Source organism: Hippocampus bargibanti, linkage group LG07 (genome assembly GCF_051943395.1).
Source record: "Hippocampus bargibanti isolate YZ-2025 linkage group LG07, ASM5194339v1, whole genome shotgun sequence".
Classification (NCBI taxonomy): Eukaryota; Metazoa; Chordata; class Actinopteri; order Syngnathiformes; family Syngnathidae; genus Hippocampus; species Hippocampus bargibanti.
In genome coordinates, this window is record NC_142740.1 from 18,783,230 (window position 1) to 18,807,869 (window position 24,640).

The 24,640-nt window shown below is 41.8% G+C and overlaps 1 protein-coding gene across 1 annotated transcript in view; it reads right to left on the minus strand.

The window, feature by feature from the left end:
* Positions 1-22,124, minus strand: part of tnfaip8l1 (tumor necrosis factor, alpha-induced protein 8-like 1) — a 35,687-nt gene extending 13,563 nt beyond the window's left edge. The window contains exon 1 of the mRNA XM_089001597.1: positions 21,838-22,124. The gene's annotated coding sequence lies outside the window, so the exon portion shown is untranslated. The remainder of the gene's footprint in view (positions 1-21,837) is intronic.
* Between the last annotated feature and the right edge of the window lie 2,516 nt (positions 22,125-24,640).

Consider the following 24,640-nt stretch of genomic DNA (forward strand, 5'->3'; position numbering starts at 1 on the left):
AACGGTCACATAAACCAGGAGGATATAGCGTGCATGCGTGTCCCAGTGCAACATTGACGCAAGCGCTCACATGTGGGCACAGTTCCACATGCATGAATTGACTGCAGCGTGGCCGCCCGCTTTCTCATCTTAAGTGTCCAAAATCTGCAAAAAATTGAGCTGCGAATTGGGCATTTTCAGAAAGTCCGCCCCAGTTCGGATGTCACGCCAAGACATCTCGCATTGCCTGAAAAATCAAAACAATGGCTTCAGATTCGGAGAATAGGTTTCTGTTACACATCGAGTTATGAATATGATTCAAATATTCTGAAGAGGAGCATACATGTTTGCAATCGATTAAGAATTATATGTGCCTTTTGAGGCAACATTGGGAAAATCCACAAAAAAAAAGAGGCACAAATGGCGACCTCAGTGGCACCACCGCTTCCAGGCTGATCAATTCCTTTTATGGAGCTTGATGCATTGGATGCATGGCATTGGATGATTGAAGTCCAAGATGGCGCCCGAGTAGGCAGCCTCAGCAATGCTCTCATAGCCTTGCTTTTTTTGGTTGTTTTTTTTTTGTGTTTTACTTTTGTCACTTTGTGTTGTTTGCATCGTGTGTAACGGATACAGATTGTTTTTCAGCATTTTTGACCACGACATTCAAATCAAGGAGGAGACTGCTGAGCGTTTGCCTTTCGGCAGCATGAATATGCCAGTACTGTTTTTGAATGAGGAATGTCGGAGCCATTCGACTGCCATCGCTGGACACCAAAGGCGCCATTGTGCTTTTGCCCTGTAATGGGCACATCTTCACAGCCGCTTTGTTTAGCGGAAAGGTCAAGTGCCGTTGGACAGTCTGCGGCTGGATGGATGCAATGGCTTGCGGGCGCGATAAGAAGAAAGGAGCGTCAGCGCAAGCGCCGATCGCAGTTGAACTGTTGCGCTTGATATTGAAGCAGATTTATGTGGAACAGGAACCTGTGAGACAATCGCTTTTCGTCAATGGATGCTACAGCTGTGCTTTGCTTTCAACATTTAGCTTGTAGTTGCACATGACATTCCACCATGAATTGTCCCTGATCCACTGGTGAAAGACGCTTTGATCCTCCCTCTTCATCTGGAACTGTTTCATGTCATCACAAAGAGGTCAGCAAGTCTGAAGATTGATGTCTCTCTGATCAAAAGAATTTTGTCATGATTGTCTCTATGCTGTCATATTATTATTTAGGTCATTGTTTTTTTGTTCTTTTGACTTCAAGACGGCTGCGAGAGTGGCTGCCTTTCCAGCACTCGTGTTTCGTTTTCTACTTTCGATTCCTCATCACTTTGCTGCTGTGAAATGTAATTTCTCGCACCTGACTAATAAAGGCATCCAATCCAATCCAATTCAGCCCTCTCTGGCGACTTTTGGCAACTACGTTCTCAGACCAAACATTTACAGCAAATACATTGACGTGTCGGAAGATCTGCTACAATCGTCTTTTCGGTCATGGGGCGTCTTCATGTCGTCACGTACGACTCGTCACCTACTCAATAATAGAAGATTCCTGAATATTCAGGAGCGAGTCTTAACGGACAATATAGCTATATGTCCACGATCGGAATCTTTAATATGCTAGAGAAGTCATGAACGCTTTCAAATGGTCGAACACGCTGCCGGAGACGTCAGCGTTGTCTTTAAACAACTCAGCGTCAATGCAGTGGACGACTTGGCAGTCAGCGATCATGCGGTCTAACCGAAGCGCGATGACCGGCCATGTCCGAGCCGGCTAGCATAGGCTGAACTATACGCTACCTAAAGTCACGTCCTCCAGCAACATTAACACGCTCATGGCACTTAAACAGAATTCAGACCGAGTCTCTAGCCGAACAACTCACGGTGAGAAGACCTTCCGGCATCGACTCGACGGCCGCGAGGAAAGTTTCCATCGATCGACTCAAACTGGCAGTCGTGAGCACTCTTTGCCATGCTCCCGTACAACGACTTCAGGCACCACGAAACCTCCTCGGCAACCTCCCCACCGACGCCTGCCATGCCCGGTGACCGTCATCTTGCCTGGCCTCACCATGTCGCAGAATGACTTTTGTTTTTATTTGTTTTTCCTTCATCGCTTTCACCGACTTCGGATCCAGGAGGGAGCCCTGTTGCGTCACACTTGTGTATGATTTTGAAAGTGCGACTTTTCAACCCTTTCATGTCTTTCAATTCCTTGATGTCCTTGATGTGCGTCTCACCCTGACGCATAGCACACGCTTGAAAATTGTATAAAAGGAGCTGTCGCGGGACAGAGAGATTGGGCGAACCACGGGGCAGAATCAGCTCAGACTCATCTCGGACTCAGACCCAGTCAGACGCACCGCTCGCAGAGACCTGCTCAGCATCGCACGGAGTTTCACAGCACGACTTGCTCGACTCTACGCCACGATCAAGCTCTTTATTGGCAGAGTCATCGACACCGCATTTAGTGATCCAGGGCCTGCAGAACTGATTGTGAAGGCGTACAGGTAGATTTCTGACCCTGGTAACAAATGATAGCTGAAATGTGATTGGTTAAATGCTTAAATACGAAAACACACATCTGGAAGCAACACAACAGGGGAAAAGCAATGAAAGAAAGCCGAAAGACAATTTGGAATTATTTAATGAGAATTTATGGACAAAATATAATTAACATCAGTCTATGATTCAGGTATTTTTAGGCCAACAGAGAAGGACTTGCAGGCCCTGAAGGCCCACCGCTGCTTGAAGATAGCCAAGAGCATAATTAGGCCTTGAGTGATTTCATAACTTTTTCTGCACAAAAGGGAGTTGTAAAAACTGACATTTTGGATCTACTAGAAGACCAACACGGTTTAAAACTTTGAATTTAAATTGATGGATTACTCAGGGGGGATAAGTGCATTGATTGGGAGCGCTGAGAGTGAGCCTGCATGTTTGGTTGTGATTAAAGTTGGACTGAGAAATCCTGAATGAGAAAACTCCCATCCACAAACTGCTGCCCCGGCGGCTGCATGACATAATCCACCACCCCCCCCTCCGCTCGGAGAGAAACAATAGACAATCGCACTAGTTATATAAAAGGTGCATCCGTGCTTTGTGTTCAAACATAAGCGCTGCAATGAGCATCGCTAACAGCTGGAGATGAGAATGAGAGTCAGTTTACAAATGTTGTCTCTCGTCAACTTTGGTCAAAGGCTTCACCGCAGATGCCGTGATTTAACGGTCACATAAACCAGGAGGATATAGCGTGCATGCGTGTCCCAGTGCAACATTGACGCAAGCGCTCACATGTGGGCACAGTTCCACATGCATGAATTGACTGCAGCGTGGCCGCCCGCTTTCTCATCTTCCCACGCAGTCTTGTCAAATCTTAGGCCACCTGGCAGCCTCTCAATCAAACGCCGTGGCGCCGTCAGACCCCATTGCCCTTTTTCATGATCCGTCACATTCCCGTGAACAATCAATAATTAAAACAAAAAGGCGCGTAATGGCTCGCTGATGAGTAATTCAGCGAGGCCATTTCGACTAAAGCGGACACAAGGGCAAGCGAGGGAAGTCTGCTACAACAGGTTGATGCGAACACATGAGGACCGGCAAATGCGGCGCGTAGCAGCGGCTGCGAGCTGATGTCCTTAATGTGGGAACATAAGTCACAAATACGCATGGATAATAAAAGCGCAATAGCCCAGGGTCAAAACAACATTCGCTGACATTTGTTCTTGCATTAAAACGCACACTCTAGGTTGATTTGCTCTACCGCAAAACAACTGTACATTCTCTCTTCCTGTACTACACAATATTTCCATTATAATAAGCAACAGTATAGCAGGCCGACCATTAATTGAATTCATACTGGTGCGGGTGCAATGATTGATGTCCGGGCCAATGACATTTTAATTAAGGCCACCGCAGAAGCCAGTTACATAAATGACAAATTTTACTTCACCTCCAGCCCACTCGGCCTAATTTGTTAAATTGGTTCATAGAAAAGCAAGGAGTGCTTTCATGGGACCAGGACAGAAAGGTCACACTGCTGTTATGTTTCGCCACTCTGTCCAAATTAGTCACTGACATGACTCATCAACTATGCATTATTGACGTTGGATATATGACGTGGATTTGGATTCATTTGAATGTCTGGAAGGAATGGGCAAAGGGAGGACGGTGGTGGTGCACATTTAGATCAAACTTGCATGATGCCCCAAATTATTGAAGGAGATGTTTGATGTGGAAGCAAGGAGAATTTTTTTACAGTTCCGCACTGTCTCTGTGTTTCACCTCAATTTAAATGATTATGCCAGTATTTCGTCTTGTTAATGTTTGCTTTTAAATTTGAAGATATGGGGTCTAGGATCATGGCCTCGGGCTACCCTGTTTTTTTATGAGCGACACAATTTTTCTTATGGTTAAATAGGGCAGTAAATGTTTTTGTTCAAATGACTCGTTGGAATATAATTTCTTCTTGGAAGAAAAAAATGGTTTGCCATTCAGTGCCTTCTGACAATATTGCAAAAGAGATTTACTGATAATTACACCCCAGATAATCCATTTAGAAAAGTTGTCCTCAATTGCCCTAATACAAAGCCAACACGAAAGCTGGATTGGCGATAATACAGCCGTGAAATCTTGCAAATATCACTTGTCAAAGCTTCAAACTGATGACGACAACAGTTCACATCTTTAATGAAGATAGCAGGAGCAACAACTTTGCGGTCTAAAGAAGCGCAATGACACCATATGAGCGCTAAAGTAGGCTGAACTATAGCTATAAAAAGTCACGACTCCTCCAGGGCAACATTAACACGCCATGGCACTTAAACAGGAAATCAGACAGAGTCTCAAATCCTGTTTAAATTGGTGAAAGATTGAATTTTAATTTACTCCATGGTTACCTCGTGGCCAGCAAGTTAAGCAAGGTATTTCTTAAAGGCAGTGGCAGGCCGTGCATGTCACTCCTTGGCGTTCAGGAATGCCATGTCTGAATGAATCGGCAGCTGCCACTGTAAAAAAGTGTGGTGTGATGTACTACACGTCCTGTACAGTACGAAAGGGTACAGTTAGCTTAGAAATAACTTGTAAAGAAATAAATATTGTCATTCAATTGTTCGTGTTTTTACCAAGAACACGTGGACTCGTGATATGCGGTCATAAGTCGCTCTTTCACACCACAGAGAAGATTGAACAACATGATGGCGAAACATCAATAATAACCTCATAAAATTTCTATATTATTTGCTATTTTCTGACATATTCGGAGCTGTCCGACCTTTCTTCATGATGTTCAAGTCAGTCTTGAAAATGGCTTTAATAGTAAATATCCAACTAAATCCATTTCTTCTCCTCCCTCAGCCATTGTGTGTTGATAAAAACACAATGAAATCAACACATCAATGTATTTACTTATGCAGCTCACTACAGATACAGTGTGCTAGCTCTGGCTAGTAAGTGATACTATGATTGACTGATGACGAGCCATTCATAGTTTGCGAAAACTCTAACGTTACCCTAGCCTGCGAGCAGGCGCTGCCAACTCGAAATCTGATTGGTCAAAGCAACAGAGTCATCGACACCGCATTTAGTGATCCAGGGCCTGCAGAACTGATTGTGAAGGCGTACAGGTAGATTTCTGACCCTGGTAACAAATGATAGCTGAAATGTGATTGGTTAAATGCTTAAATACGAAAACACACATCTGGAAGCAACACAACAGGGGAAAAGCAATGAAAGAATTTGGAATTATTTAATGAGAATTTATGGACAAAATATAATTAAAATCAGTCTATGATTCAGGTATTTTTAGGCCAACAGAGAAGGACTTGCAGGCCCTGAAGGCCCACCGCTGCTTGAAGATAGCCAAGAGCATAATTAGGCCTTGAGTGATTTCATAACTTTTTCTGCACAAAAGGGAGTTGTAAAAACTGACATTTTGGATCTACTAGAAGACCAACACGGTTTAAAACTTTGAATTTAAATTGATGGATTACTCAGGGGGGATAAGTGCATTGATTGGGAGCGCTGAGAGTGAGCCTGCATGTTTGGTTGTGATTAAAGTTGGACTGAGAAATCCTGAATGAGAAAACTCCCATCCACAAACTGCTGCCCCGGCGGCTGCATGACATAATCCACCCCCCCCCCCCCCCTCCGCTCGGAGAGAAACAATAGACAATCGCACTAGTTATATAAAAGGTGCATCCGTGCTTTGTGTTCAAACATAAGCGCTGCAATGAGCATCGCTAACAGCTGGAGATGAGAATGAGAGTCAGTTTACAAATGTTGTCTCTCGTCAACTTTGGTCAAAGGCTTCACCGCAGATGCCGTGATTTAACGGTCACATAAACCAGGAGGATATAGCGTGCATGCGTGCCCCAGTGCAACATTGACGCACGCGCTCACATGTGGGCACAGTTCCACATGCATGAATTGACTGCAGCGTGGCCGCCCGCTTTCTCATCTTCCCACGCAGTCTTGTCAAATCTTAGGCCACCTGGCAGCCTCTCAATCAAACGCTGTGGCGCCGTCAGACCCCATTGCCCTTTTTCATGATCCGTCACATTCCCGTGAACAATCAATAATTAAAACAAAAAGGCGTGTAATGGCTCGCTGATGAGTAATTCAGCGAGGCCATTTCGACTAAAGCGGACACAAGGGCAAGCGAGGGAAGTCTGCTACAACAGGTTGATGCGAACACATGAGGACCGGCAAATGCGGCGCGTAGCAGCGGCTGCGAGCTGATGTCCTTAATGTGGGAACATAAGTCACAAATACGCATGGATAATAAAAGCGCAATAGCCCAGGGTCAAAACAACATTCGCTGACATTTGTTCTTGCATTAAAACGCACACTCTAGGTTGATTTGCTCTACCGCAAAACAACTGTACATTCTCTCTTCCTGTACTACACAATATTTCCATTATAATAAGCAACAGTATAGCAGGCCGACCATTAATTGAATTCATACTGGTGCGGGTGCAATGATTGATGTCCGGGCCAATGACATTTTAATTAAGGCCACCGCAGAAGCCAGTTACATAAATGACAAATTTTACTTCACCTCCAGCCCACTCGGCCTAATTTGTTAAATTGGTTCATAGAAAAGCAAGGAGTGCTTTCATGGGACCAGGACAGAAAGGTCACACTGCTGTTATGTTTCGCCACTCTGTCCAAATTAGTCACTGACATGACTCATCAACTATGCATTATTGACGTTGGATATATGACGTGGATTTGGATTCATTTGAATGTCTGGAAGGAATGGGCAAAGGGAGGACGGTGGTGGTGCACATTTAGATCAAACTTGCATGATGCCCCAAATTATTGAAGGAGATGTTTGATGTGGAAGCAAGGAGAATTTTTTTACAGTTCCGCACTGTCTCTGTGTTTCACCTCAATTTAAATGATTATGCCAGTATTTCGTCTTGTTAATGTTTGCTTTTAAATTTGAAGATATGGGGTCTAGGATCATGGCCTCGGGCTACCCTGTTTTTTTTATGAGCGACACAATTTTTCTTATGGTTAAATAGGGCAGTAAATGTTTTTGTTCAAATGACTCGTTGGAATATAATTTCTTCTTGGAAGAAAAAAATGGTTTGCCATTCAGTGCCTTCTGACAATATTGCAAAAGAGATTTACTGATAATTACACCCCAGATAATCCATTTAGAAAAGTTGTCCTCAATTGCCCTAATACAAAGCCAACACGAAAGCTGGATTGGCGATAATACAGCCGTGAAATCTTGCAAATATCACTTGTCAAAGCTTCAAACTGATGACGACAACAGTTCACATCTTTAATGAAGATAGCAGGAGCAACAACTGTGTGGCAAATGAATGCTTTCAAAAAGATAAGGGTGACTGTTGCCATCACAATATTCTGAAATAAGAAGAGAACCGCACCAAAGTTTCACTGACTCGCAAAATAATCAATTATCAACAAATGTCTTTCGGAATAATAGTTTTGAACGGCTTTGAATAGCAAATCCATTAATATTGCCGCTTCTGTTAACACATTAGAGTCCTACTGATGCTGTGTAAACAGAGACAAGTAGAACCAGTCGGAGCAGCTTATGAAAAAGCCACTGTTGAGAAAATTCTGCTACAAGCAGCCTCATTTATACGAGCCGGGGGCGACATTTTGATACGTTTGTCGAAACCAAGCGGGATGGAGGACTGAGCGCAATCTCTTATTGGTTCCGCTCGAAAACAATGCCGTGGCTATTGAGTGAGGGAGTGTTGTGGATTTCCAAAGAAACTGGAAGCCCGCTGCTGAACTTTGCAAGCTAGCAAATCTGAGTCAAACGCCTTGATTTGTCTACTCAATAAGTTACACCTTTGACTGCACTTAGCTCAAACCGCAATATCTCAAATGTTACCACCACAGCACTTTCACGCTTTGCTTTTAATGACAATAATATCACCACATGGGAGCAGTATGGGGGTGTGACTTGATTGTCTTGTTCCAACAGTCGCGTAGACGGGAGCATCTTCACTTATTCAGAGAAGACCTACCAAACGCTGGCTTTTGTTTAGACATAAGGGCTCATTATTGAAAATCATTATTTAGCATTTTTCCAGATTGATGTCAGAAGCTGAACCAACAGGAAGCTCCAGAGCAAATTTAAAAATGGATATTGGGTAAGACAAAAAAAAGTTCATTAAAACGCACTCGTGGATGAAATAAAAAACAAGCAGATTAATTGTACTTTTGCTGGACTGCACGCCACTTTGATCATTTCAAAGTGTCATGGAGTCATGACAAACAGACACTTTGTCTTGCCAGTTAATACGTCTGGGGAAACTCTCAGTTGTACAGGAGTGGTTGATCATTTAATGAGAATTTATGGACAAAATATAATTAAAATCAGTCTATGATTCAGGTATTTTTAGGCCAACAGAGAAGGACTTGCAGGCCCTGAAGGCCCACCGCTGCTTGAAGATAGCCAAGAGCATAATTAGGCCTTGAGTGATTTCATAACTTTTTCTGCACAAAAGGGAGTTGTAAAAACTGACATTTTGGATCTACTAGAAGACCAACACGGTTTAAAACTTTGAATTTAAATTGATGGATTACTCAGGGGGGATAAGTGCATTGATTGGGAGCGCTGAGAGTGAGCCTGCATGTTTGGTTGTGATTAAAGTTGGACTGAGAAATCCTGAATGAGAAAACTCCCATCCACAAACTGCTGCCCCGGCGGCTGCATGACATAATCCACCCCCCCCCCCCCCCCCTCCGCTCGGAGAGAAACAATAGACAATCGCACTAGTTATATAAAAGGTGCATCCGTGCTTTGTGTTCAAACATAAGCGCTGCAATGAGCATCGCTAACAGCTGGAGATGAGAATGAGAGTCAGTTTACAAATGTTGTCTCTCGTCAACTTTGGTCAAAGGCTTCACCGCAGATGCCGTGATTTAACGGTCACATAAACCAGGAGGATATAGCGTGCATGCGTGCCCCAGTGCAACATTGACGCACGCGCTCACATGTGGGCACAGTTCCACATGCATGAATTGACTGCAGCGTGGCCGCCCGCTTTCTCATCTTCCCACGCAGTCTTGTCAAATCTTAGGCCACCTGGCAGCCTCTCAATCAAACGCTGTGGCGCCGTCAGACCCCATTGCCCTTTTTCATGATCCGTCACATTCCCGTGAACAATCAATAATTAAAACAAAAAGGCGTGTAATGGCTCGCTGATGAGTAATTCAGCGAGGCCATTTCGACTAAAGCGGACACAAGGGCAAGCGAGGGAAGTCTGCTACAACAGGTTGATGCGAACACATGAGGACCGGCAAATGCGGCGCGTAGCAGCGGCTGCGAGCTGATGTCCTTAATGTGGGAACATAAGTCACAAATACGCATGGATAATAAAAGCGCAATAGCCCAGGGTCAAAACAACATTCGCTGACATTTGTTCTTGCATTAAAACGCACACTCTCGGTTGATTTGCTCTACCGCAAAACAACTGTACATTCTCTCTTCCTGTACTACACAATATTTCCATTATAATAAGCAACAGTATAGCAGGCCGACCATTAATTGAATTCATACTGGTGCGGGTGCAATGATTGATGTCCGGGCCAATGACATTTTAATTAAGGCCACCGCAGAAGCCAGTTACATAAATGACAAATTTTATTTCACCTCCAGCCCACTCGGCCTAATTTGTTAAATTGGTTCATAGAAAAGCAAGGAGTGCTTTCATGGGACCAGGACAGAAAGGTCACACTGCTGTTATGTTTCGCCACTCTGTCCAAATTAGTCACTGACATGACTCATCAACTATGCATTATTGACGTTGGATATATGACGTGGATTTGGATTCATTTGAATGTCTGGAAGGAATGGGCAAAGGGAGGACGGTGGTGGTGCACATTTAGATCAAACTTGCATGATGCCCCAAATTATTGAAGGAGATGTTTGATGTGGAAGCAAGGACAATTTTTTTACAGTTCCGCACTGTCTCTGTGTTTCACCTCAATTTAAATGATTATGCCAGTATTTCGTCTTGTTAATGTTTGCTTTTAAATTTGAAGATATGGGGTCTAGGATCATGGCCTCGGGCTACCCTGTTTTTTTATGAGCGGTACAATTTTTCTTATGGTTAAATAGGGCAGTAAATGTTTTTGTTCAAATGACTCGTTGGAATATAATTTCTTCTTGGAAGAAAAAAATGGTTTGCCATTCAGTGCCTTCTGACAATATTGCAAAAGAGATTTACTGATAATTACACCCCAGATAATCCATTTAGAAAAGTTGTCCTCAATTGCCCTAATACAAAGCCAACACGAAAGCTGGATTGGCGATAATACAGCCGTGAAATCTTGCAAATATCACTTGTCAAAGCTTCAAACTGATGACGACAACAGTTCACATCTTTAATGAAGATAGCAGGAGCAACAACTGTGTGGCAAATGAATGCTTTCAAAAAGATAAGAGTGCCTGTTGCCATCACAATATTCTGAAATAAGCAGAGAACCGCACCAAAGTTTCACTGACTCGCAAAATAATCAACAAATGTCTTTTGGAATAATAGTTTTGAACGGCTTTGAATAGCAAATCCATTAATATTGCCGCTTCTGTTAACACATTAGAGTCCTACTGATGCTGTGTAAACAGAGACAAGTAGAACCAGTCGGAGCAGCTTATGAAAAAGCCACTGTTGAGAAAATTCTGCTACAAGCAGCCTCATTTATACGAGCCGGGGGCGACATTTTGATACGTTTGTCGAAACCAAGCGGGATGGAGGACTGAGCGCAATCTCTTATTGGTTCCGCTCGAAAACAATGCCGGGCTATTGAGTGAGGGAGTGTTGTGGATTTCCAAGGAAACTGGAAGCCCGCTGCTGAACTTTGCAAGCTAGCAAATCTGAGTCAAACGCCTTGATTTGTCTACTCAATAAGTTACACCTTTGACTGCACTTAGCTCAAACCGCAATATCTCAAATGTTACCACCACAGCACTTTCACGCTTTGCTTTTAATGACAATAATATCACCACATGGGAGCAGTATGGGGGTGTGACTTGATTGTCTGTTCCAACAGCGCGTAGACGGGAGCATCTTCACTTATTCAGAGAAGACCTACCAAACGCTGGCTTTTGTTAGACATAAGGGCTCATTATTGAAAATCATTATTTAGCATTTTTCCAGATTGATGTCAGAAGCTGAACCAACAGGAAGCTCCAGAGCAAATTTAAAAATGGATATTGGGTAAGACAAAAAAAAGTTCATTAAAACGCACTCGTGGATGAAATAAAAAACAAGCAGATTAATTGTACTTTTGCTGGACTGCACGCCACTTTGATCATTTCAAAGTGTCATGGAGTCATGACAAACAGACACTTTGTCTTGCCAGTTAATACGTCTGGGGAAACTCTCAGTTGTACAGGAGTGGTTGATCATTGAAAAGGTTTCTTCATCAGTCATCTGTACTTCTTTGAAAGTGTTGGACATTTCGCTTCTCATCCAAGAGGCTTCGTCAGCAAATTAAAGTTTTGCTAGAGGGCCAGAGCTACCAGCAACATTTTCAATTTCATTGATCCTTGCCAGTTAAATTAATAACTTTAGCAGATGTAAACTTCTTCTTTTCCTTTCGGCTTTTCCCTAGAAGGGGTCGCCACAGCAAATCAGTGTTCTCTAAATAAACAAATACAAATCTCCAGTTCAACAGCTCAAAGCCTGATCGTAGTTATGTTGATGTAACCCAGGGGTGCTCACGCTTGTTTAGCATGGGAGCTACTTTTGGAATGACCAAGTCAAAATGATCTCCTCATGATATTTATTGAGAAATATATTGAGGATTCTTGCAACTTATGGTAAACAACACAACATATTGATGTACATTTTTGCCATTACCTGAGTTCACTCTGATAACTGGCAGACGTGACAAACACTTTGAAAATGTCATCACCTCCTTACTTGGTCCAGCTCCCCCACTTATTTTTATACCCTATCTTACATTTAAAGGACAACCGACACCATTTTTTTGTTTCCCAACTGACATCTGAAAAACGTTTTATATCATCTAAAATACCCAAAACACACAGTCAAATTCAAAACACCAATAAAAATGACTTAAAGTGTCCCAAAACTACTTCAAAATGATCTCAGAAAGTTTCGGTTTCAGAAGGTCCTGCCTCCTTGTTCGTGACGTCACGCCAGGATGTCTTGCCTTGCTCGAGAATCAAAACAATGGCTTCAGATTCAGAGATGCTTTCTTGTTAGTCATCCAGTTATGAATATGATTCAAATAGTTCTGAAGAGGAAAGCATAAATATTTGCAATCGATTAAAGGAGTCCTTCCGTCTCATTTTGAGGCGTCAGGACTCCAATGTAGCGCCTGTACTACACAATATTTCCATTATAATAAGCAACAGTATAGCAGGCCGACCATTAATTGAATTCATACTGGTGCGGGTGCAATGATTGATGTCCGGGCCAATGACATTTTAATTAAGGCCACCGCAGAAGCCAGTTACATAAATGACAAATTTTATTTCACCTCCAGCCCACTCGGCCTAATTTGTTAAATTGGTTCATAGAAAAGCAAGGAGTGCTTTCATGGGACCAGGACAGAAAGGTCACACTGCTGTTATGTTTCGCCACTCTGTCCAAATTAGTCACTGACATGACTCATCAACTATGCATTATTGACGTTGGATATATGACGTGGATTTGGATTCATTTGAATGTCTGGAAGGAATGGGCAAAGGGAGGACGGTGGTGGTGCACATTTAGATCAAACTTGCATGATGCCCCAAATTATTGAAGGAGATGTTTGATGTGGAAGCAAGGACAATTTTTTTACAGTTCCGCACTGTCTCTGTGTTTCACCTCAATTTAAATGATTATGCCAGTATTTCGTCTTGTTAATGTTTGCTTTTAAATTTGAAGATATGGGGTCTAGGATCATGGCCTCGGGCTACCCTGTTTTTTTATGAGCGGTACAATTTTTCTTATGGTTAAATAGGGCAGTAAATGTTTTTGTTCAAATGACTCGTTGGAATATAATTTCTTCTTGGAAGAAAAAAATGGTTTGCCATTCAGTGCCTTCTGACAATATTGCAAAAGAGATTTACTGATAATTACACCCCAGATAATCCATTTAGAAAAGTTGTCCTCAATTGCCCTAATACAAAGCCAACACGAAAGCTGGATTGGCGATAATACAGCCGTGAAATCTTGCAAATATCACTTGTCAAAGCTTCAAACTGATGACGACAACAGTTCACATCTTTAATGAAGATAGCAGGAGCAACAACTGTGTGGCAAATGAATGCTTTCAAAAAGATAAGAGTGCCTGTTGCCATCACAATATTCTGAAATAAGCAGAGAACCGCACCAAAGTTTCACTGACTCGCAAAATAATCAACAAATGTCTTTTGGAATAATAGTTTTGAACGGCTTTGAATAGCAAATCCATTAATATTGCCGCTTCTGTTAACACATTAGAGTCCTACTGATGCTGTGTAAACAGAGACAAGTAGAACCAGTCGGAGCAGCTTATGAAAAAGCCACTGTTGAGAAAATTCTGCTACAAGCAGCCTCATTTATACGAGCCGGGGGCGACATTTTGATACGTTTGTCGAAACCAAGCGGGATGGAGGACTGAGCGCAATCTCTTATTGGTTCCGCTCGAAAACAATGCCGCGGCTATTGAGTGAGGGAGTGTTGTGGATTTCCAAGGAAACTGGAAGCCCGCTGCTGAACTTTGCAAGCTAGCAAATCTGAGTCAAACGCCTTGATTTGTCTACTCAATAAGTTACACCTTTGACTGCACTTAGCTCAAACCGCAATATCTCAAATGTTACCACCACAGCACTTTCACGCTTTGCTTTTAATGACAATAATATCACCACATGGGAGCAGTATGGGGGTGTGACTTGATTGTCCTGTTCCAACAGACGCGTAGACGGGAGCATCTTCACTTATTCAGAGAAGACCTACCAAACGCTGGCTTTTGTATAGACTTAAGGGCTCATTATTGAAAATCATTATTTAGCATTTTTCCAGATTGATGTCAGAAGCTGAACTAACAGGAAGCTCCAGAGCAAATTTAAAAATGGATATTGGGTAAGACAAAAAAAAGTTCATTAAAACGCACTTGTGGATGAAATAAAAAACAAGCAGATTAATTGTACTTTTGCTGGACTGCACGCCACTTTGATCATTTCAAAGTGTCATGGAGTCATGACAAACGGACACTTTGTCTTGCCAGTTAATACGTCTGGGGAAACTCTCAGTTGTACAGGAGTGGTTGATCATTGAAAAGGTTTCGTCATCAGTCATCTGTACTTCTTTGAAAGTGTTGGACATTTCGCTTCTCATCCAAGAGGCTTCGTCAGCAAATTAAAGTTTTGCTAGAGGGCCAGAGCTACCAGCAACATTTTCAATTTCATTGATCCTTGCCAGTTAAATTAATAACTTTAGCAGATGTAAACTTCTTCTTTTCCTTTCGGCTTTTCCCTAGAAGGGGTCGCCACAGCAAATCAGTGTTCTCTAAATAAACAAATACAAATCTCCAGTTCAACAGCTCAAAGCCTGATCGTAGTTATGTTGATGTAACCCAGGGGTGCTCACGCTTGTTTAGCATGGGAGCTACTTTTGGAATGACCAAGTCAAAATGATCTCCTCATGATATTTATTGAGAAATATATTGAGGATTCTTGCAACTTATGGTAAACAACACAACATATTGATGTACATTTTTGCCATTACCTGAGTTCACTCTGATAACTGGCAGACGTGACAAACACTTTGAAAATGTCATCACCTCCTTACTTGGTCCAGCTCCCCCACTTATTTTTATACCCTATCTTACATTTAAAGGACAACCGACACCATTTTTTTGTTTCCCAACTGACATCTGAAAAACGTTTTATATCATCTAAAATACCCAAAACACACAGTCAAATTCAAAACACCAATAAAAATGACTTAAAGTGTCCCAAAACTACTTCAAAATGATCTCAGAAAGTTTCGGTTTCAGAAGGTCCTGCCTCCTTGTTCGTGACGTCACGCCAGGATGTCTTGCCTTGCTCGAGAATCAAAACAATGGCTTCAGACTCAGAGATGCTTTCTTGTTAGTCATCCAGTTATGAATATGATTCAAATAGTTCTGAAGAGGAAAGCATAAATATTTGCAATCGATTAAAGGAGTCCTTCCGTCTCATTTTGAGGCGTCAGGACTCCAATGTAGCGCCCAGAAAATGCACAAGATGGCGACCAAGTTCCGTTGGAAATGGGCTGATTTGTCTGCTGGGAATTTGTGTCAACTAGTATCAAATAGTAGTCTTGGTGCAAGACACAACGATTCACCATTGCATTATTTATGTTTTTTTGCTTCTAATTTCACCATCAACACGGATCACCCCTTAGTTTTCAGACCAAGCAAAGTACCCAAAATGCATTGTGTGTCGCTTTCTCGGTCAGGGGCGTTCCAGACATGATGCCACGTCAGGCATCGTCATCAACTCGAAAACAAGGCTTCCTGAATATTCAGTGCAAGTCTTAAAACGTAAAATATAGCTATATGCCGTGGAATATTTGTAAATTACGCTCAGTAGAAGTCATTTGAAGTGATTTTACAAATTATGGACACAACTTGTCCAGAGGCGTCGGCTGTCCTTTAAGAGGAAAAAGCAAAGCACTCAGAGGCGTTGTTTGAACATGCACAGTATACCTAATAATGAGATTGGTTGTCCGGTGTATCAATCAAGTGAAGGGATGGCCGATAGGCTGACGTGGAGTTTTTTCCCCCAAAACAACTCAACTTTATTTGTATAGCGTCAGTTCAAGACAATGTCACATCACCATGTCATGCAATCTACCAATAGTACCTTGGAGATCGACTGGTCGATCGCAATCGACATATTGAGCACCCCTCATGTAAATCATGCTTTTTTTCCAATCCCACATACAATTTGCTTATTCGTCTCAAAAATGAACAATGAATGATTATTTCTTGAATGGAAAAATAAAATGCCTCTATTTACTTCCTCTGCTTTTTCAATGCGAATGTTGTATTGAGCAAAATAACGTGCATGGATAGAGCTCAACTTCCTTCTTTTTAAAACCAAGTGGATTTAGTTTAGAAAAACAATCCATTGATTGATTATCAGCCTATTGCAAAGCTAAAGAACTCCCCGTAAGTGAACTCTCTTGAAACCAAAGTTTCCTAAATGTGTAAGATTGGAACACGGGCTTTTGGGACATTTGTTCCTCCGTTCCTGCTTTCAAATTGTTGAGTCATATTTTGGTGATTATTTTCAGATGTCGAAACGAGTTTCTCAAACTCTTGTTAGATTTGCTTCCAACTCGTGCCTTGTCAATTACAGCAAACAAAAGACTCAAAAAGAAAACCTTGGAAATTCAAACAGCTGCAGTGAAACTCCCGATTGTTTCAAGCTTTGATGCTAGCAAGAAGTCCAAAGTCACCATTCATCAGGCATGTCTGTGGAGACTGTGCAAGATAAAGGTGGAGAGCAAGTTGCCCAGACCCCCAGGCTGCACAGTGAAGCCATTCATCCACACTTGAGCCTTGTTCTGAAGTGAAGCTTTACATTGTAAACACTGCAATGTGTTACAAAACATATCATTGTTTTCAAAACATATGTCTCAGCCATTTAGTCTTAAGATCTGTTCACACATTTCTTTGTGACCGGTAAAACTGTTGGCAAACGTCTTTGCGACCTTGAAACAAGCCTGACAAGAACACACACAGCAACATTCTGTGCGGTTCCAAACACTCGCAAATTTTCAGGTTTCAGTTGACAATGCAGTAAATTAGCCGGTCTGCGGCTGCAATGAGGCTCGTTCGAAACTCGTCTTTTTCTGCATTTACTCTACTTCCTGTGAGCTCCTCGCAACTTCTAATGCGAAACATAACAGCCTGGTGTAATAGAAAAATTGCACCCACTCTCTGTGCCATCCAGTCTTGACAGTCAGAGTCATCCATTGTCTGAAATATTGAGCTCCAAGCCTGTGCATATTAAATGTGAAATATGGCAAAGCCATTACACTATAACATGATGATTTATTTAGAAAAACAACTAACACAAGAAGGTGGTCCAATCTTGACGCAAATTCACCCACTAGGTAGTTTCAATTTCCACCCGCGCCACTTTATGTATTTCCCAACCATACAAAAACACATGACATCTGTCCCCAGCATATATCTAGAACTATATATCAAGACTGTCACACGCTAATAACAGCATTATGTTCAAACTGCGGCATGGAAATAACCAAATCTATTATCTCCCTAGGATATGCTATTCCTTTAAAAATAACATGCAAATACTGAAAAATGAGCAACCTAAAGGAAAAAGACAATTGAATTAGAGACTAGAAGATATCAGTCCCACATATTAGACAATTTCATTGATCCTTGCCAGTTAAATTAATAACTTTAGCAGATGTAAACTTCTTCTTTTCCTTTCGGCTTTTCCCTAGAAGGGGTCGCCACAGCAAATCAGTGTTCTCTAAATAAACAAATACAAATCTCCAGTTCAACAGCTCAAAGCCTGATCGTAGTTATGTTGATGTAACCCAGGGGTGCTCACGCTTGTTTAGCATGGGAGCTACTTTTGGAATGACCAAGTCAAAATGATCTCCTCATGATATTTATTGAGAAATATATTGAGGATTCTTGCAACTTATGGTAAACAACACAACATATTGATGTACATTTTTGCCATTACCTGAGTTCACTCTGATAACTGGCAGACGTGACAAACACTTTGAAAATGTCATCACCTCCTTACTTGGTCCAGCTCCCCCACTTATTTTTATACCCTATCTTACATTTAAAGGACAACCGACACCATTTTTTTGTTTCCCAACTGACATCTGAAAAACGTTTTATATCATCTAAAATACCCAAAACACACAGTCAAATTCAAAACACCAATAAAAATGACTTAAAGTGTCCCAAAACTACTTCAAAATGATCTCAGAAAGTTTCGGTTTCAGAAGGTCCTGCCTCCTTGTTCGTGACGTCACGCCAGGATGTCTTGCCTTGCTCGAGAATCAAAACAATGGCTTCAGATTCAGAGATGCTTTCTTGTTAGTCATCCAGTTATGAATATGATTCAAATAGTTCTGAAGAGGAAAGCATAAATATTTGCAATCGATTAAAGGAGTCCTTCCGTCTCATTTTGAGGCGTCAGGACTCCAATGTAGCGCCCAGAAAATGCACAAGATGGCGACCAAGTTCCGTTGGAAATGGGCTGATTTGTCTGCTGGGAATTTGTGTCAACTAGTATCAAATAGTAGTCTTGGTGCAAGACACAACGATTCACCATTGCATTATTTATGTTTTTTTGCTTCTAATTTCACCATCAACACGGATCACCCCTTAGTTTTCAGACCAAGCAAAGTACCCAAAATGCATTGTGTGTCGCTTTCTCGGTCAGGGGCGTTCCAGACATGATGCCACGTCAGGCATCGTCATCAACTCGAAAACAAGGCTTCCTGAATATTCAGTGCGAGTCTTAAAACGTAAAATATAGCTATATGCCGTGGAATATTTGTAAATTACGCTCAGTAGAAGTCATTTGAAGTGATTTTACAAATTATGGACACAACTTGTCCAGAGGCGTCGGCTGTCCTTTAAGAGGAAAAAGCAAAGCACTCAGAGGCGTTGTTTGAACATGCACAGTATACCTAATAATGAGATTGGTTGTCCGGTGTATCAATCAAGTGAAGGGATGGCCGATAGGCTGACGTGGAGTTTTTTCCCCCCAAAACAACTCAACTTTATTTGTATAGCGTCAGTTCAAGACAATGTCACATCACCATGTCATGCAATCTACCAATAGTACCTTGGAGATCGACTGGTCGATCGCAATCGACATATTGAGCACCCCTCATGTAAATCATGCTTTTTTTCCAATCCCACATACAATTTGCTTATTCGTCTCAAAAATGAACAATGAATGATCATTTCTTGAATGGAAAAATAAAATGCCTCTATTTACTTCCTCTGCTTTTTCAATGCGAATGTTGTATTGAGCAAAATAACGTGCATGGATAGAGCTCAACTTCCTTCTTTTTAAAACCAAGTGGATTTAGTTTAGAAAAACAATCCATTGATTGATTATCAGCCTATTGCAAAGCTAAAGAACTCCCCGTAAGTGAACTCTCTTGAAACCAAAGTTTCCCAAATGTGTAAGATTGGAACACGGGCTTTTGGGACATTTGTTCCTCCGTTCCTGCTTTCAAATTGTTGAGTCATATTTTGGTGATTATTTTCAGATGTCGAAACAAGTTTCTCAAACTCTTGTTAGATTTGCTTCCAACTCGTGCCTTGTCAATTACAGCAAACAAAAGACTCAAAAAGAAAACCTTGGAAATTCAAACAGCTGCAGTGAAACTCCCGATTGTTTCAAGCTTTGATGCTAGCAAGAAGTCCAAAGTCACCATTCATCAGGCATGTCTGTGGAGACTGTGCAAGATAAAGGTGGAGAGCAAGTTGCCCAGACCCCCAGGCTGCACAGTGAAGCCATTCATCCACACTTGAGCCTTGTTCTGAAGTGAAGCTTTACATTGTAAACACTGCAATGTGTTACAAAACATATCATTGTTTTCAAAACATATGTCTCAGCCATTTAGTCTTAAGATCTGTTCACACATTTCTTTGTGACCGGTAAAACTGTTGGCAAACGTCTTTGCGACCTTGAAACAAGCCTGACAAGAACACACACAGCAACATTCTGTGCGGTTCCAAACACTCGCAAATTTTCAGGTTTCAGTTGACAATGCAGTAAATTAGCCGGTCTGCGGCTGCAATGAGGCTCGTTCGAAACTCGTCTTTTTCTGCATTTACTCTACTTCCTGTGAGCTCCTCGCAACTTCTAATGCGAAACATAACAGCCTGGTGTAATAGAAAAATTGCACCCACTCTCTGTGCCATCCAGTCTTGACAGTCAGAGTCATCCATTGTCTGAAATATTGAGCTCCAAGCCTGTGCATATTAAATGTGAAATATGGCAAAGCCATTACACTATAACATGATGATTTATTTAGAAAAACAACTAACACAAGAAGGTGGTCCAATCTTGACGCAAATTCACCCACTAGGTAGTTTCAATTTCCACCCGCGCCACTTTATGTATTTCCCAACCATACAAAAACACATGACATCTGTCCCCAGCATATATCTAGAACTATATATCAAGACTGTCACACGCTAATAACAGCATTATGTTCAAACTGCGGCATGGAAATAACCAAATCTATTATCTCCCTAGGATATGCTATTCCTTTAAAAATAACATGCAAATACTGAAAAATGAGCAACCTAAAGGAAAAAGACAATTGAATTAGAGACTAGAAGATATCAGTCCCACATATTAGACAAATATGCCTCCAGTCGCAAGTGAACGTTATGATGTTGTTTTCTTATCTGACCACTTTGACTCCTTCATAGGCCAAACATATTTTCTTTGAGGTGCCTAAAATCCAACCATTTATCAAAAATGCGTGATTCTTAGCATTCATCCAATCTACGTTTTTTGGATATAATTCTCACAATTCAGTTTTGTTTCTTTAGCCTTCATTCGTGAAATGGTTTTCAACTCACAAGAGCAGCATCTCGACTAATGCTGTCAGCCTTCATGAAATTGTGTTTTTCTGACTCATGCATGTGAATGTTTGATTCAAAAACATTCCTCCCCCAAAACGTTGAAACCAAAGGATCGTGTGATGGTGGCAGGTCACAGAAAAAAAATCAATATGCACTACAACTTGATGGTCAACCTTCACACAATGAAAGCTTTTGACTCACAACAACATAGGCATTTAAACTTGACACTGAACATTTGACTCAATCATTCTTTTTGCCACACAACAGCAATTGACGAATGCTCACAAGAATTTGTTGACAAGGTTTTGTTCCACCCCTCATTGGCAAAAATCTTGAATCCCCTGCATTCAAAACATACTTCTAAACATGACATCAAATGTAAAGCAAAGTGTAGGGTGGAAACTTGGCTCTTTCAGAATTCGCAGTTAACTCGAGGGAGGTTTTGGCGACCACCAATGTAGTGTAAATGCTTGCCTCTAAGCATTCAAACAAGTATGACCTTTGCGTTTGCGGTGTAGTAAAACGCGGTTGAGCGTCAGGTTCGGTGACACTTGACTTTCATGTTCTGCTCGATATGTTCAACAAGCCATGCGTTAATCGCATTAAAAAGACGCCACAAAACACAACTACGCCCCCGATTAAATTGCTCAACCGTGTGAGGAGTGGGCTTCATTTGACGACCCTAAACGAACAAAGGTGAGCCTTTTCAGTCTGTTGATGAAATGTTTCATTAAAAGCCGCTGTCCATTAAACGTTCGAGACGAGGGGCTCACCTTGCTCTCTCTCCACACTGGAGCGGTCAGAGGGACACAAGCCAAACTTAACTCTATCTGGTCTTCATCGCTCTCGGCAAAGGCGGAGAACCGTGTTTCACAGCATGTTTGCTCGCCTTTGGCTTCTTGTCTCTCGGCTTGATGTCGTCTCTGCTTCTCCTTTCCCGCTTCTCTATAAACGTGTGCAAAGCACAGTTGTGTAAATAATTCAAACAGTGTTTTCTTCCCTCGGCCGCGAGTCAGCTCGGCTGCCAGAGCTTGTTTAGTTGTAACCCGATCCTGCTTGTAAAGAGTTTCAGATGTCGAAACGAGTTTCTCAAACTCTTGTTAGATTTGCTTCCAACTCGTGCCTTGTCAATTACAGCAAACAAAAGACTCAAAAAGAAAACCTTGGAAATTCAAACAGCTGCAGTGAAACTCCCGATTGTTTCAAGCTTTGATGCTAGCAAGAAGTCCAAAGTCACCATTCATCAGGCATGTCTGTGGAGACTGTGCAAGATAAAGGTGGAGAGCAAGTTGCCCAGACCCCCAGGCTGCACAGTGAAGCCATTCATCCACACTTGAGCCTTGTTCTGAAGTGAAGCTTTACATTGTAAACACTGCAATGTGTTACAAAACATATCATTGTTTTCAAAACATATGTCTCAGCCATTTAGTCTTAAGATCTGTTCACACATTTCTTTGTGACCGGTAAAACTGTTGGCAAACGTCTTTGCGACCTTGAAACAAGCCTGACAAGAACACACACAGCAACATTCTGTGCGGTTCCAAACACTCGCAAATTTTCAGGTTTCAGTTGACAATGCAGTAAATTAGCCGGTCTGCGGCTGCAATGAGGCTCGTTCGAAACTCGTCTTTTTCTGCATTTACTCTACTTCCTGTGAGCTCCTCGCAACTTCTAATGCGAAACATAACAGCCTGGTGTAATAGAAAAATTGCACCCACTCTCTGTGCCATCCAGTCTTGACAGTCAGAGTCATCCATTGTCTGAAATATTGAGCTCCAAGCCTGTGCATATTAAATGTGAAATATGGCAAAGCCATTACACTATAACATGATGATTTATTTAGAAAAACAACTAACACAAGAAGGTGGTCCAATCTTGACGCAAATTCACCCACTAGGTAGTTTCAATTTCCACCCGCGCCACTTTATGTATTTCCCAACCATACAAAAACACATGACATCTGTCCCCAGCATATATCTAGAACTATATATCAAGACTGTCACACGCTAATAACAGCATTATGTTCAAACTGCGGCATGGAAATAACCAAATCTATTATCTCCCTAGGATATGCTATTCCTTTAAAAATAACATGCAAATACTGAAAAATGAGCAACCTAAAGGAAAAAGACAATTGAATTAGAGACTAGAAGATATCAGTCCCACATATTAGACAAATATGCCTCCAGTCGCAAGTGAACGTTATGATGTTGTTTTCTTATCTGACCACTTTGACTCCTTCATAGGCCAAACATATTTTCTTTGAGGTGCCTAAAATCCAACCATTTATCAAAAATGCGTGATTCTTAGCATTCATCCAATCTACGTTTTTTGGATATAATTCTCACAATTCAGTTTTGTTTCTTTAGCCTTCATTCGTGAAATGGTTTTCAACTCACAAGAGCAGCATCTCGACTAATGCTGTCAGCCTTCATGAAATTGTGTTTTTCTGACTCATGCATGTGAATGTTTGATTCAAAAACATTCCTCCCCCAAAACGTTGAAACCAAAGGATCGTGTGATGGTGGCAGGTCACAGAAAAAAAATCAATATGCACTACAACTTGATGGTCAACCTTCACACAATGAAAGCTTTTGACTCACAACAACATAGGCATTTAAACTTGACACTGAACATTTGACTCAATCATTCTTTTTGCCACACAACAGCAATTGACGAATGCTCACAAGAATTTGTTGACAAGGTTTTGTTCCACCCCTCATTGGCAAAAATCTTGAATCCCCTGCATTCAAAACATACTTCTAAACATGACATCAAATGTAAGCAAAGTGTAGGGTGGAAACTTGGCTCTTTCAGAATTCGCAGTTAACTCGAGGGAGGTTTTGGCGACCACCAATGTAGTGTAAATGCTTGCCTCTAAGCATTCAAACAAGTATGACCTTTGCGTTTGCGGTGTAGTAAAACGCGGTTGAGCGTCAGGTTCGGTGACACTTGACTTTCATGTTCTGCTCGATATGTTCAACAAGCCATGCGTTAATCGCATTAAAAAGACGCCACAAAACACAACTACGCCCCCGATTAAATTGCTCAACCGTGTGAGGAGTGGGCTTCATTTGACGACCCTAAACGAACAAAGGTGAGCCTTTTCAGTCTGTTGATGAAATGTTTCATTAAAAGCCGCTGTCCATTAAACGTTCGAGACGAGGGGCTCACCTTGCTCTCTCTCCACACTGGAGCGGTCAGAGGGACACAAGCCAAACTTAACTCTATCTGGTCTTCATCGCTCTCGGCAAAGGCGGAGAACCGTGTTTCACAGCATGTTTGCTCGCCTTTGGCTTCTTGTCTCTCGGCTTGATGTCGTCTCTGCTTCTCCTTTCCCGCTTCTCTATAAACGTGTGCAAAGCACAGTTGTGTAAATAATTCAAACAGTGTTTTCTTCCCTCGGCCGCGAGTCAGCTCGGCTGCCAGAGCTTGTTTAGTTGTAACCCGATCCTGCTTGTAAAGAGGAAAAAAGTTTCAAACTTGAGGGGAGACCTGTTCCTGGGTAGATTGATGTGGTTTTGGGCCAATAGAGGCGCAACAAGACCGCCAGTAAGGCCAATCACGCCCAAAGAA